The sequence below is a fragment of the Triticum urartu genome, chromosome 3A, assembly GCF_056163025.1.
Source record: "Triticum urartu cultivar PI428250 chromosome 3A, HENAU_Tu73, whole genome shotgun sequence".
Lineage (NCBI taxonomy): Eukaryota > Viridiplantae > Streptophyta > Magnoliopsida > Poales > Poaceae > Triticum > Triticum urartu.
In genome coordinates, this window is record NC_141875.1 from 604,974,199 (window position 1) to 604,985,219 (window position 11,021).

Sequence of the window (11,021 nt, forward strand, 5' to 3'; positions counted from 1 at the left end):
TGATACAAGTGCAATATGGATAGTAGATAATAGTTTTTGTAATCTGAAATAATAAAAACAGCAAGGTAGCAAGTGATAAAAGTGAGCGTAAATGGTATTGCAATGATGGTAAACAAGGCCTAGGGTTCATACTTTCACTAGTGTAAGTCCTCTCAACAATACTAACATAATTGGATCATAAAAGTATCCCTCAACATGCAACAAAGAGTCACTCCAAAGTCACTAATAGCGGAGAACGAACAAAGAGATTATGGTAGGGTACGAAACCACCTCAAAGTTATTCTTTCCAATCAATCTGGTGGGCTATTCCTATAAGTGTCACAAACAGCCCTAGAGTTCGTACTAGAATAACACCTTAAGACACAAATCAATCAAAACCCTAATGTCACCTAGATACTCCAATGTCACCTCAAGTATCCGTGGGTATGATTATACGATATGCATCACACAATCTCAGATTCATCTATTCAACCAACACATAGAACCTCAAAGAGTGCCCCAGAGTTTCTACCGGAGAATCACGACGAAAACGTGTGCCAACCCCTATGCATAGGTTCCCAATGTCACGAAACCCGCAAGTTAGTCACCTTAACATACATCAAGTGGCACGTGGTATCCCATTGTCACCACAGATATCCACGGCAAGACATACATCAAGTGTTCTCAAGTCTTTAAAGACTCAATCCGATAAGATTACTTCAAAGGGAAAACTCGATTCATTACAAGAGAGAAGAGGGGGGAAGAAACATCATAGGATCCAAATATAATAGCAAAGCTCGTGATACATCAAGATCGTATCATATCAAGAACACGAGAGAGAGAGAGATATCAAACACATAGATACTGGTACATACCCTCAGCCCTGAGGGAGAACTACTCCCTCCTCGTCATGGAGAGCACCGGGATGATGAAGATGGCCACCGGTGAGGGTTCCCTCCTCCGGCAGGGTGCCGGAACAGGGTTCCGATTGACTTTTGGTGGCTACGGAGGCTTCTGGCGGCAGAACTCCCGATCTATCTTGTGTTCTGGAAGTTTTAGGCTACATGGAGTTATATAGGCAGAAGAAGCACATCAGGGGAGCCACGGGGGCCCTACGAGGCAGGGGGTGCACCCCCCACCCTCGTGGGCAGCTCCCGTATCTTCTGACGTGGGGTCCAAGTCCATCAGGTGTGTTTCCTTCCAAAAATAACTTCTCCAGTTGACTTCGTTCCGTTTCGACTTCGTCTGATATTCCTTTTCTTCAAAACACTGAAATAGGCATAAAACAGCAAATCTGGGCTGGGCCTCTGGTTAATAGGTTAGTCCCAAAAATAATATAAAAGTGGATAATAAAGCCCAATATTGCCTAAAACAGTAGATAATATAGCATGGAGCAATCAAAAATTATAGATACGTTGGAGACGTATCAAGCATCCCCAAGCTTAATTCCTGCTCGTCCTCGAGTAGGTAAATGATAAAAACAGAATTTTTGATGCGGAGTGCTACTTGGCATAATTTCAATGTGATTCTTCTTAGTTGTGGCAAGAATATTCAGATCCATAAGATTCAGGACAAAAGTTCATATTGACATAGAAATAATTATACTTCAGGCATACTAACTAAGCAATTATGTCTTCTCAAAATAACATGGCCAAAGAGAGCTATCCCTACAAAATCATATAGTCTGGCTATGCTCCATCTTCACCACACAAAATATTTAAATCATGCACAACCCCGATGACAAGCCAAGCAATTGTTTCATACTTTTGATGTTCTCATACTTTTTCAATCTTCACACAATATATGAGCGTGAGCCACGGACATGGCACTACAGGTGGAATAGAATGGTGGTTGTGGAGAAGACAAAAAGGAGAAGATAGTCTCACATCAACTAGGCGTATCAACGGGCTATGGAGATGCCCATTAATAGATATCAATGTGAGTGAGTAGGGATTGCCATGCAACGGATGCACTAGAGCTATAAGTGTATGAAAGCTCGAAAAGAAACTAAGTGGGTGTGCATCCGACTTGCTTGCTCACGAAGACCTAGGGTATTTTGAGGAAGCCCATCATTGGAATATACAAGCTAAGTTCTATAATTAAAGATCCCCACTAGTATATGAAAGTGACAACATAGGAGACTCTTTATCATGAAGATCATGGTGCTACTTTTAAGCACAAGTGTGGAAAAAAGATAGTAGCATTGTCCCTTTTATTTTTTTTATTTTTTTTATTTGGCCTTTCTTTTTTTATGGCCTTTCTTTTTTGGGACAATGCTCTATTGAATGATGATCATCACACTTCTATTTATTTACAACTCAATGATACAACTCGATACTAGAACTAAGTATGACTCTATATGAATGCCTTCGGCGGTGTACCGAGATATGCAATGAATCAAGAGTGACAACTATGAAAGAATTATGAACAGTAGCTTTGCCATAAATACTATGTCAACTACATGATCATGCTAAGCAATATGACAATGATGAGTGTGTCATGATGAACTAGATGGTGGAAAGTTGCATGGCAATATATCTCAGAATGGCTATGGAAATGCCATAATAGGTAGGTATGGTGGCTGTTTTGAGGAAGGTATATGGTGGGTTTAAGGTACCGGCGAAAGTTGCTCGGTACTAGAGAAGCTAGCAAAGGTGGAAGGGTGAGAGTGCGTATAATCCATGGACTCCACATTAGTCATAAAGAACTCATATACTTATTGCAAAAATCTAGAAGTTATCAAAGCAAAGTATTACGCGCATGCTCCTAGGGGGATAGATTGGTAGGAAAATACCATCGCTCGTCCCCGACCGCCACTCATAAGGAAGACAATCAATAAATAAATCATGCTCCGACTTCGTCACATAACGGTTCACCATACGTGCATGCTACGGGAATCACAAACTTCAACACAAGTATTTCTCAAATTCATAACCACTCAACTAGCATGACTCTAATATCACCATCTCCATATCTCAAAACAATTATCAAGTATCAAACTTCTCATAGTATTCAACACACTCATAAGAGAATTTTATTATTAATATTGTATACCTAGCATATTAGGATTTTAAGCAAATTACCATGCTATTTAAGACTCTCAAAATAATCTAAGTGAAGCATGAGAGTTCATCTTTTTCTTCAAAATAAAACTACCGCCATGCTCTAAAAGGATATAAGTGAAGCACTAGAGCAAATGACAAACTACTCCGAAAGATATAAGTGAAGATCAATGAGTAGTCAAATAATTATGCAACTATGTGAAGACTCTCTAACATTTAATAATTTCAGATCTTGGTATTCTATTCAAACAGCAAGCAAAGAAAAATAAAATGACATTCTAAGAATAGCAAACATCATGTGAAGAAGCAAAAACTTAGGATCGACCGATACTAACCGATAATTGTTGAAGAAAAAAGGTGGGATGCCAACCGGGGCATCCCCAAGCTTAGATGTTTGAGACTTCTTGAAATATTATCTTGGGGTGCCTTGGGCATCCCCAAGCTTGAGCTTTTGTGACTCCTTAATTCCTCTCATATCACGGTCTCCCTAAATCTCAAAAGCTTCATCCACACAAAACTCAACAAGGACTCGTGAGATAAGTTAGTATAAACCATTGCCAAAACCTTATCATACTCTACTGTAGAAAATCACTAAAATTATTATTCTACATTGCATACTAAATGCCTCTGCATATTTAATAGTCCTATCCTCAAATAGAATCATTAAAGAAGCAAACATATGCAAACAATGCAAACATAACAGCAATCTGCCTAAACAGGATAGTCTGTAAAGAATGCTGCAACATCCATACTTCCCTAACTCCAAAACATTATGAAAGAAAATTCTCACTGTAGTAAATTTATCAGATCTTAATATGAAAAAGGTTTAAACATTTTATCACATTCTGACTTTTCTAGGGAATTATTGCAACAGCGGTAAACTTTCTGTTTTCAAACAGCAACATGTATACTTGTAACATAGGCATAGTAAAGGCTATCAATGCCACTTTTATTGAAATAAAAGATGCAAAACATTATTATAAATAACAGCAAGAAAATCCTAACAAAATAAATTGACGCTCCAAGCAAAACACATATCATGTGGTAAATAAAAATATAGCTCCAAGTAAAGTTACCGATGAACGAAGACGAAAGAGGGGATGCCTTCCGGGGCATCCCCAAGCTTAGGCTCTTGGTTGTCCTTGAATATTACCTTGGGGTTCCTTGGGAATCCCCAAGCTTAGGCTCTTTCCACTCCTTATTCCGTAGTCCATCGAATCCTTACCCAAAACTTGAAAACTTCACAACACAAAACTTAAAGTAGAAAACTCGTAAGCTCCGTTAGTATAAGAAAATAAATCACCACTTCAAGGTACTGTAATGAACTCATTCTTTATTTATATTTGTGTTAAACCTACTGTATTCCAACTTCTCTATGGTTTATAAACTATTTTACTAGCCATAGATTCATCAAAATAAGTAAACAACACATGAAAAACAGAATCTGTCAAAAACAGAACAGTCTGTAGTAATCTGAATCAAACGTATATTTCTGGAACTCATAAAATTCTCAAATAAATTTCTGGACCTGATTAATTTATCTATTAATCATCTTCAAAAATAATTAACTAAATATCACTCTCCAAATAAAAATGGCAGCAATTCTCGTGAGCGCTAAAGTTTCTGTTTTTTACAGCATGATCGCAAAGACTTTCCCCAAGTCTTCCCAGCGGTTCTACTTGGAACAAACACTAATTAAACACATAAAACCACATATAAATAGAGGCTAGATGGATTATTTATTACTAAACAGGAACAAAAATAAAGGAATAAAAATAAAGTTGGGTTGCCTCCCAACAAGCGCTATCGTTTAACGCCCCTAGCTAGGCATGATAATGACAATGATGCTCACATAAAGGGTAAGAATTGAAACATAAAGAGAGCATCATGAAGAATATGACTAACACATTTAAGTCTAACCCACTTCCTATGCATAGGTATTTTGTGAACAAACAACTTATGGGAGCAATAATCAACTAGCATAGGAAGGCAAAACATGCATAACTTCAAGACTTTAAGCACATAGAGAGGAAACTTGATATTATTGCAATTCCTACAAGCATATGTTCCTCCCTCATAATAATTTTCAGTAGCATCATGAATGAATTCAACAATATAACCAGCACCTAAAGCATTCTTTTCATGATCTACAAGCATAGAATTTTTATTACTCTCCACATAAGCAAAATTCTTCTCATTCGGGATAGTGGGAGTAAACTCAACAAAATAATTATCATGTGAAGCATAATCCAATTGAAAACTAAAATCATGATGACAAGTTTCATGGATATCATTATTCTTTATAGCATACAAGTCATCACAATAATCATCATAGATAGCAACTTTGTTCTCATAATCAATTGGAACCTCTTCCGAAATAGTGGAATCATTACTAAATAAAGTCATGACCTCTCCAATTCCACTATCATCAATATAATCATCATAAATAGGAGGCATGATTTCATCATAATAAATTTGCTCATCAAAACTTGGGGGACAAAAAATATCATGTTCATCAAACATAGCTTCCCCAAGCTTGTGGCTTTGCATATCATTAGCATCATGGATATTCAAGGAATTCATACTAACAACATTGCAATCATGCTCATCATTCAAATATTTAGGGCCAAACATTTTATAGATTTCTTCTTCTAGCACTTGAGCACAGTTATCCTTTCCATCATACTTACGAAAGATATTAAAAAGGTGAAGCATATGAGACAAACTCAATTCCATTTTTTTGTAATTTTCTTTTATAAACTAAACTAGTGATAAAACAAGAAACTAAAAGACTCGATTGCAAGATCTAAAGATATACCTTCAAGCACTCACCTCCCCGGCAACGGCGCCAGAAAAGATCTTGATGTCTACTACACAACCTTCTTCTTGTAGACGTTGTTGGGCCTCCAAGTGCAGAGGTTTGTAGGATAGTAGCAAATTTCCCTCAAGTGGATGACCTAAGGTTTATCAATCCGTAGGAGGCGTAGGATGAAGATGGTCTCTCTCAAGCAACCCTGCAACCAAATAACAAAGAGTCTCTTGTGTCCCCAGCACACCCAATACAATGGTAAATTGTATACGTGCACTAGTTCGGCGAAGAGATGGTGATACAAGTGCAATATGGATAGTAGATAATAGTTTTTGTAATCTGAAATAATAAAAACAGCAAGGTAGCAAGTGATAAAAGTGAGCGTAAATGGTATTGCAATGATGGTAAACAAGGCCTAGGGTTCATACTTTCACTTGTGTAAGTCCTCTCAACAATACTAACATAATTGGATCATAAAACTATCCCTCAACATGCAACAAAGAGTCACTCCAAAGTCACTAATAGCGGACAACGGACGAAGAGATTAGGGTACGAAACCACCTCAAAGTAATTCTTTCCAATCAATCCGGTGGGCTATTCCTATAAGTGTCACAAACAGCCCTAGAGTTCGTACTAGAATAACACCTTAAGACACAAATCAATCAAAACCCTAATGTCACCTAGATACTCCAATGTCACCTCAAGTATCCGTGGGTATGATTATACGATATGCATCACACAATCTCAGGTTCATCTATTCAACCAACACATAGAACCTCAAAGAGTGCCCCAAAGTTTCTACCGGAGAATCACGACGAAAACGTGTCCAACCCCTATGAGGGAGTCCTGGATTAGGGGGTGTTCGGGTAGCCGGACTATACCTTCAGCTGGACTCCAGGACTATGAAGATACAAGATTGAAGACTTCGTCCCGTGTCCGGATGGGACTTTCCTTGGCGTGGAAGGCAAGCATGGCGATGCGGATATTCAAGATCTCCTACCATTGTAACCGGCTCTGTGTAACCCTAACCCTATCCGGTGTCTATATAAACCGGAGGGTTGTAGTCCGTAGGACATCAACTCCATATACAACAATCATACCATAGGCTAGCTTCTAGGGTTTAGCCTCCTTGATCTCGTGGTAGATCTACTCTTGTACTACCCATATCATCAATATTAATCTAGCAAGAGTAGGGTATACCTCCATTGAGAGGGCCCGAACCTGGGTAAAAACATCGTGTCCCTTGTCTCCTGTTACCATCCGGCCTTGACGCACAGTTCGGGACCCCCTACCCGAGATCCGCCGGTTTTGACACCGACATTGGTGCTTTCATTGAAAGTTCCTCTGTGTCGTCGCCTTTAGGCCCGATGGCTCCTTTGATCATCAACAACGATGCGGTCCAGGGTGAGACTTTTCTCCCCGGACAGATCTTAGTCTTCGGCGGCTTCGCACTGCGGGCCAATTCGCTTGGCCACCTGGAGCAGATCGAAAGCTATGCCCCTGGCCATCAAGTCAGGTTTAGAAGCCTAAATTACATGGCAGACATCCGCGGAGATTTGATCTTCGACGGATTCGAGCCACAACCAAGTGCGCCGCACTGTCTCGCGGGGCATGATCTAGCTCTGTCACCGAACAGTATCCCGGAGGCCGCAAACGCACCAGCTCTGACCCTTAATTCGGAGCCAGTTGTGTCAGTCGAGGATGAGCGGTTGCATGTCACCTCGGGGGCTACAATCTCAAAGGCGATCGAGCCGAACGCCGGCCCCACACTCCGCGTGACTCACGACTCCGAGGATCCGGACTCCTCTCCGGACTCCGAACCCCCCGTGCCCCTGCCGATCGAATCCGATTGGGCGCCAATAATGGAGTTCACCGCCGTGGACATCTTTCAGCACTCGCCTTTTGGCGACATCCTGAATTCTCTCAAGTCTCTCTCTTTATCAGGAGAGCCCTGGCCGGATTACGGTCAGTGAGGATGGGATACGGACGATGAAGAAGTTCAAAGCCCACCCACCACCCACTTTGTAGCCACTGTCAATGATTTAACCAACATGCTTGACTTCGGCTCCGAAGACATCGACGGTATGGACGACGATGTAGGAGACAAACAGGAACCAGCACCTGTAGGACGCTGGAAGGCCACCTCGTCATATGACATATATATATATGGTGGATACTCCAAAAGATGGAGATGGCGATGGAATAGCGGGGGATGACACCTCCAAGAAACAGCCAAAGCGCCGGCGCCAGCGGCGCCGCTCTAAATCCCGCCAAAGCAAAAACGGTGATTCCGGCACGGGAGATAATACTACCCCGGATAGCGCCGAAGAACACCCACCACAGCAAGATTCGGCACGGGAAGATGGAGAAGCCAGCCCTCATGAGAGAGTGGCAGACCGAGAGGTCGAGGATGATAACTATATGCCTCCCTCCGAAGATGAGGCAAGCCTCGATGACGACGAATTCGTCGTACCATCAAACCCCGCCGAACAAGAGCGTTTCAAACACAGGCTTTTAGCCACGGCAAGCAGCCTCAAGAAAAAGCAGCAACAGCTTAGAGCTGACCAAGATTTGCTAGCTGACAGATGGACTGAAGTCCTTGCAGCCGAAGAGTACGAACTCGAACGCCCCTCCAAGAGTTACCCAAAGCGCAGGCCGCTACCCCAATCAGAGGAGGAAGCACCTACATCACCAGCGCACGACATGACAGACCGGCCACCTCGCGGCCGCGATAGAGAGGCCTCTCGGCCCTCCACCCAAGCCATGTCCCGACGCCGCTCAACTAAGGCACGGGAAAATGTGCCAGACCTGCGAGACGTACTGGAGGATAAGGCAAGATAAACAAGATCGATCTACGGATCACGCAGGCGCCCTACGGCACGTGACGATGATCTTCACTCCGGATACAACAAATCCGGCCGGGCCAAACACAACAGACATAGCTCTTCCGAGCTGCGTCGTGATATAGCCCAGTACAGAGGCGCCGCACAACCGCTATGCTTCACGGATGAAGTAATGGATCATAAAATCCCAAAGGGTTTCAAACCTGTAAACATCGAATCATACGATGGCACAACAGATCCGGCGGTATGGATCGAGGATTATCTCCTTCACATCCACATGGCACGCGGCGATGATCTACACGCCATCAAATACCTCGCGCTCAAACTTAAAGGACCGGCCCGGCATTGGCTTAACAGCTTGCCAGCAAACTCAATCGGTTCTTGGGAGGACCTGGAAGCCGCATTCCTCGACAACTTCCAGGGCACTTATGTGCGACCACCGGATGCCGACGACTTAAGCCACATAATTCAGCAGCCAGAGGAATCAGTCAGACAATTCTGGACACGGTTCCTAACAAAGAAAAACCAGATAGTCGACTGTCCAGACGCAGAGGCCCTAGCAGCCTTCAAGCATAACATCCACGATGAGTGGCTTGCCCGGCACCTGGGACAGGAAAAGCCGAAATCTATGGCAGCCCTCACGACACTCATGACCCGCTTTTGCGCGGGAGAAGACAGCTGGCTAGCTCGCAGTAACAACTTATCAAAGAACCCTGGTAATTCGGATACCAAGGACAAAAGTGGCAGGACACGTCGGAATAAGCAAAAACGCCGCGTTAGCAGCGACAGCAATGAAGACACGGCAGTCAATGCCGGATTCAGAGGCTATAAATCCGGTCAGCGGAAAAAGCCATCCAAAAAGAATACTCAGGGCCCGTCCAGTTTGGACTGAATACTCGACCGCTTGTGCCAGATACATGGCACCCCCGGAAGGCCAGCCAATCACACTAACAGGGATTGTTGGGTGTTCAAGTAGGCAGGCAAGTTAAGAGCCAAAAACAAAGACAAGGGGCTGCACAGCAACGGCGAGGAGGAGCCCAGGCCGCCGAACAACAATGGACAGAAGGGCTTTCCCCCACAAGTGCGGACGGTGAACATGATATACGCAACCCACATTCCCAAGAGGGAGCGGAAGCGTGCGCTACGGGACGTATACGCGATGGAGCCAGTCGCCCCAAAGTTCAACCCATGGTCCTCCTGCCCGATCACTTTTGATCGAAGGGACCACCCCACTAGCATCCGTCATGGCGGCTTCGCCGCATTGGTTCTCGACCCAATCATCGATGGATTTCATCTCACAAGAGTCCTCATGGACGGCGGCAGTAGCCTGAACCTGCTTTACCAGGATACAGTGCGGAAAATGGGCATAGATCCCTCAAGGATTAGGCATTATACCAGGTGTAGAAGCCAACTGCACAGGCTCAGTAACACTTGACGTGGTCTTCGGATCCCCGGACAATTTCCGAAGCGAAGAGTTAATCTTCGATATAGTCCCGTTTCGCAGTGGCTATCACGCCCTGCTCGGACGAACCGCATTCGCAAAGTTCAATGCGGTGCCGCACTACGCATATCTCAAGCTCAAGATGCCAGGCCCTCGAGGAGTAATCACGGTCAATGGAAACACCGAACGCTCCCTCCGTACGGAGGAGCACACGGCGACTCTTGCAGCGGAAGTACAAAGTAGCCTTCTTAGGCAATTCTCCAGTCCGGCCGTTAAAAAGCCAGACACCGCCAAGCGCGCCCGCAGTAACCCACAGCAGGACCGCCTGGCACGTTCTGAGCAAGCGTAGCAATGCGGCCCCAACCCCAGCTCTCGCGACATAGCGAAACTAGTGCCTCGTGTACATAACTACGCCCTTGAAATACCATGGGCACAGGGGAAGGGGCACAATAACGGCACGCCCAAAATACGGCTTAAAATGTACTAGGGGCTGCCGGATTCTTTTTTTAATTTTTTCTTACTTTCAGGACTCCATACTTCGGACGACCTGTTCGGCAATTCGACTGCCGCACAAACGATGCAAGATCCAGGGAGGCAGACAAGCCATGCCGCATTATGGAACTCCCAGGTGGTCTCTGTTACGAGCGGTATACCTGTTTTGAATACAATTCCGCGGCCTGCCCCTGGTCAGGACATGTTAAATAGTCCAATATCTTTTTGCTTATCGCACTATTTGTATCGTTCGGCTTTGATAAATAGCCTCTCTATAAACAATGCATAGCTTTTTGTCTATTTTTCGCATTATCCTCTTTTCACATATATGTTTATTAAATGACATGATTGCACCCGTACACCATGGTACGGCAAACATGCCAGGGGCTTCAGTA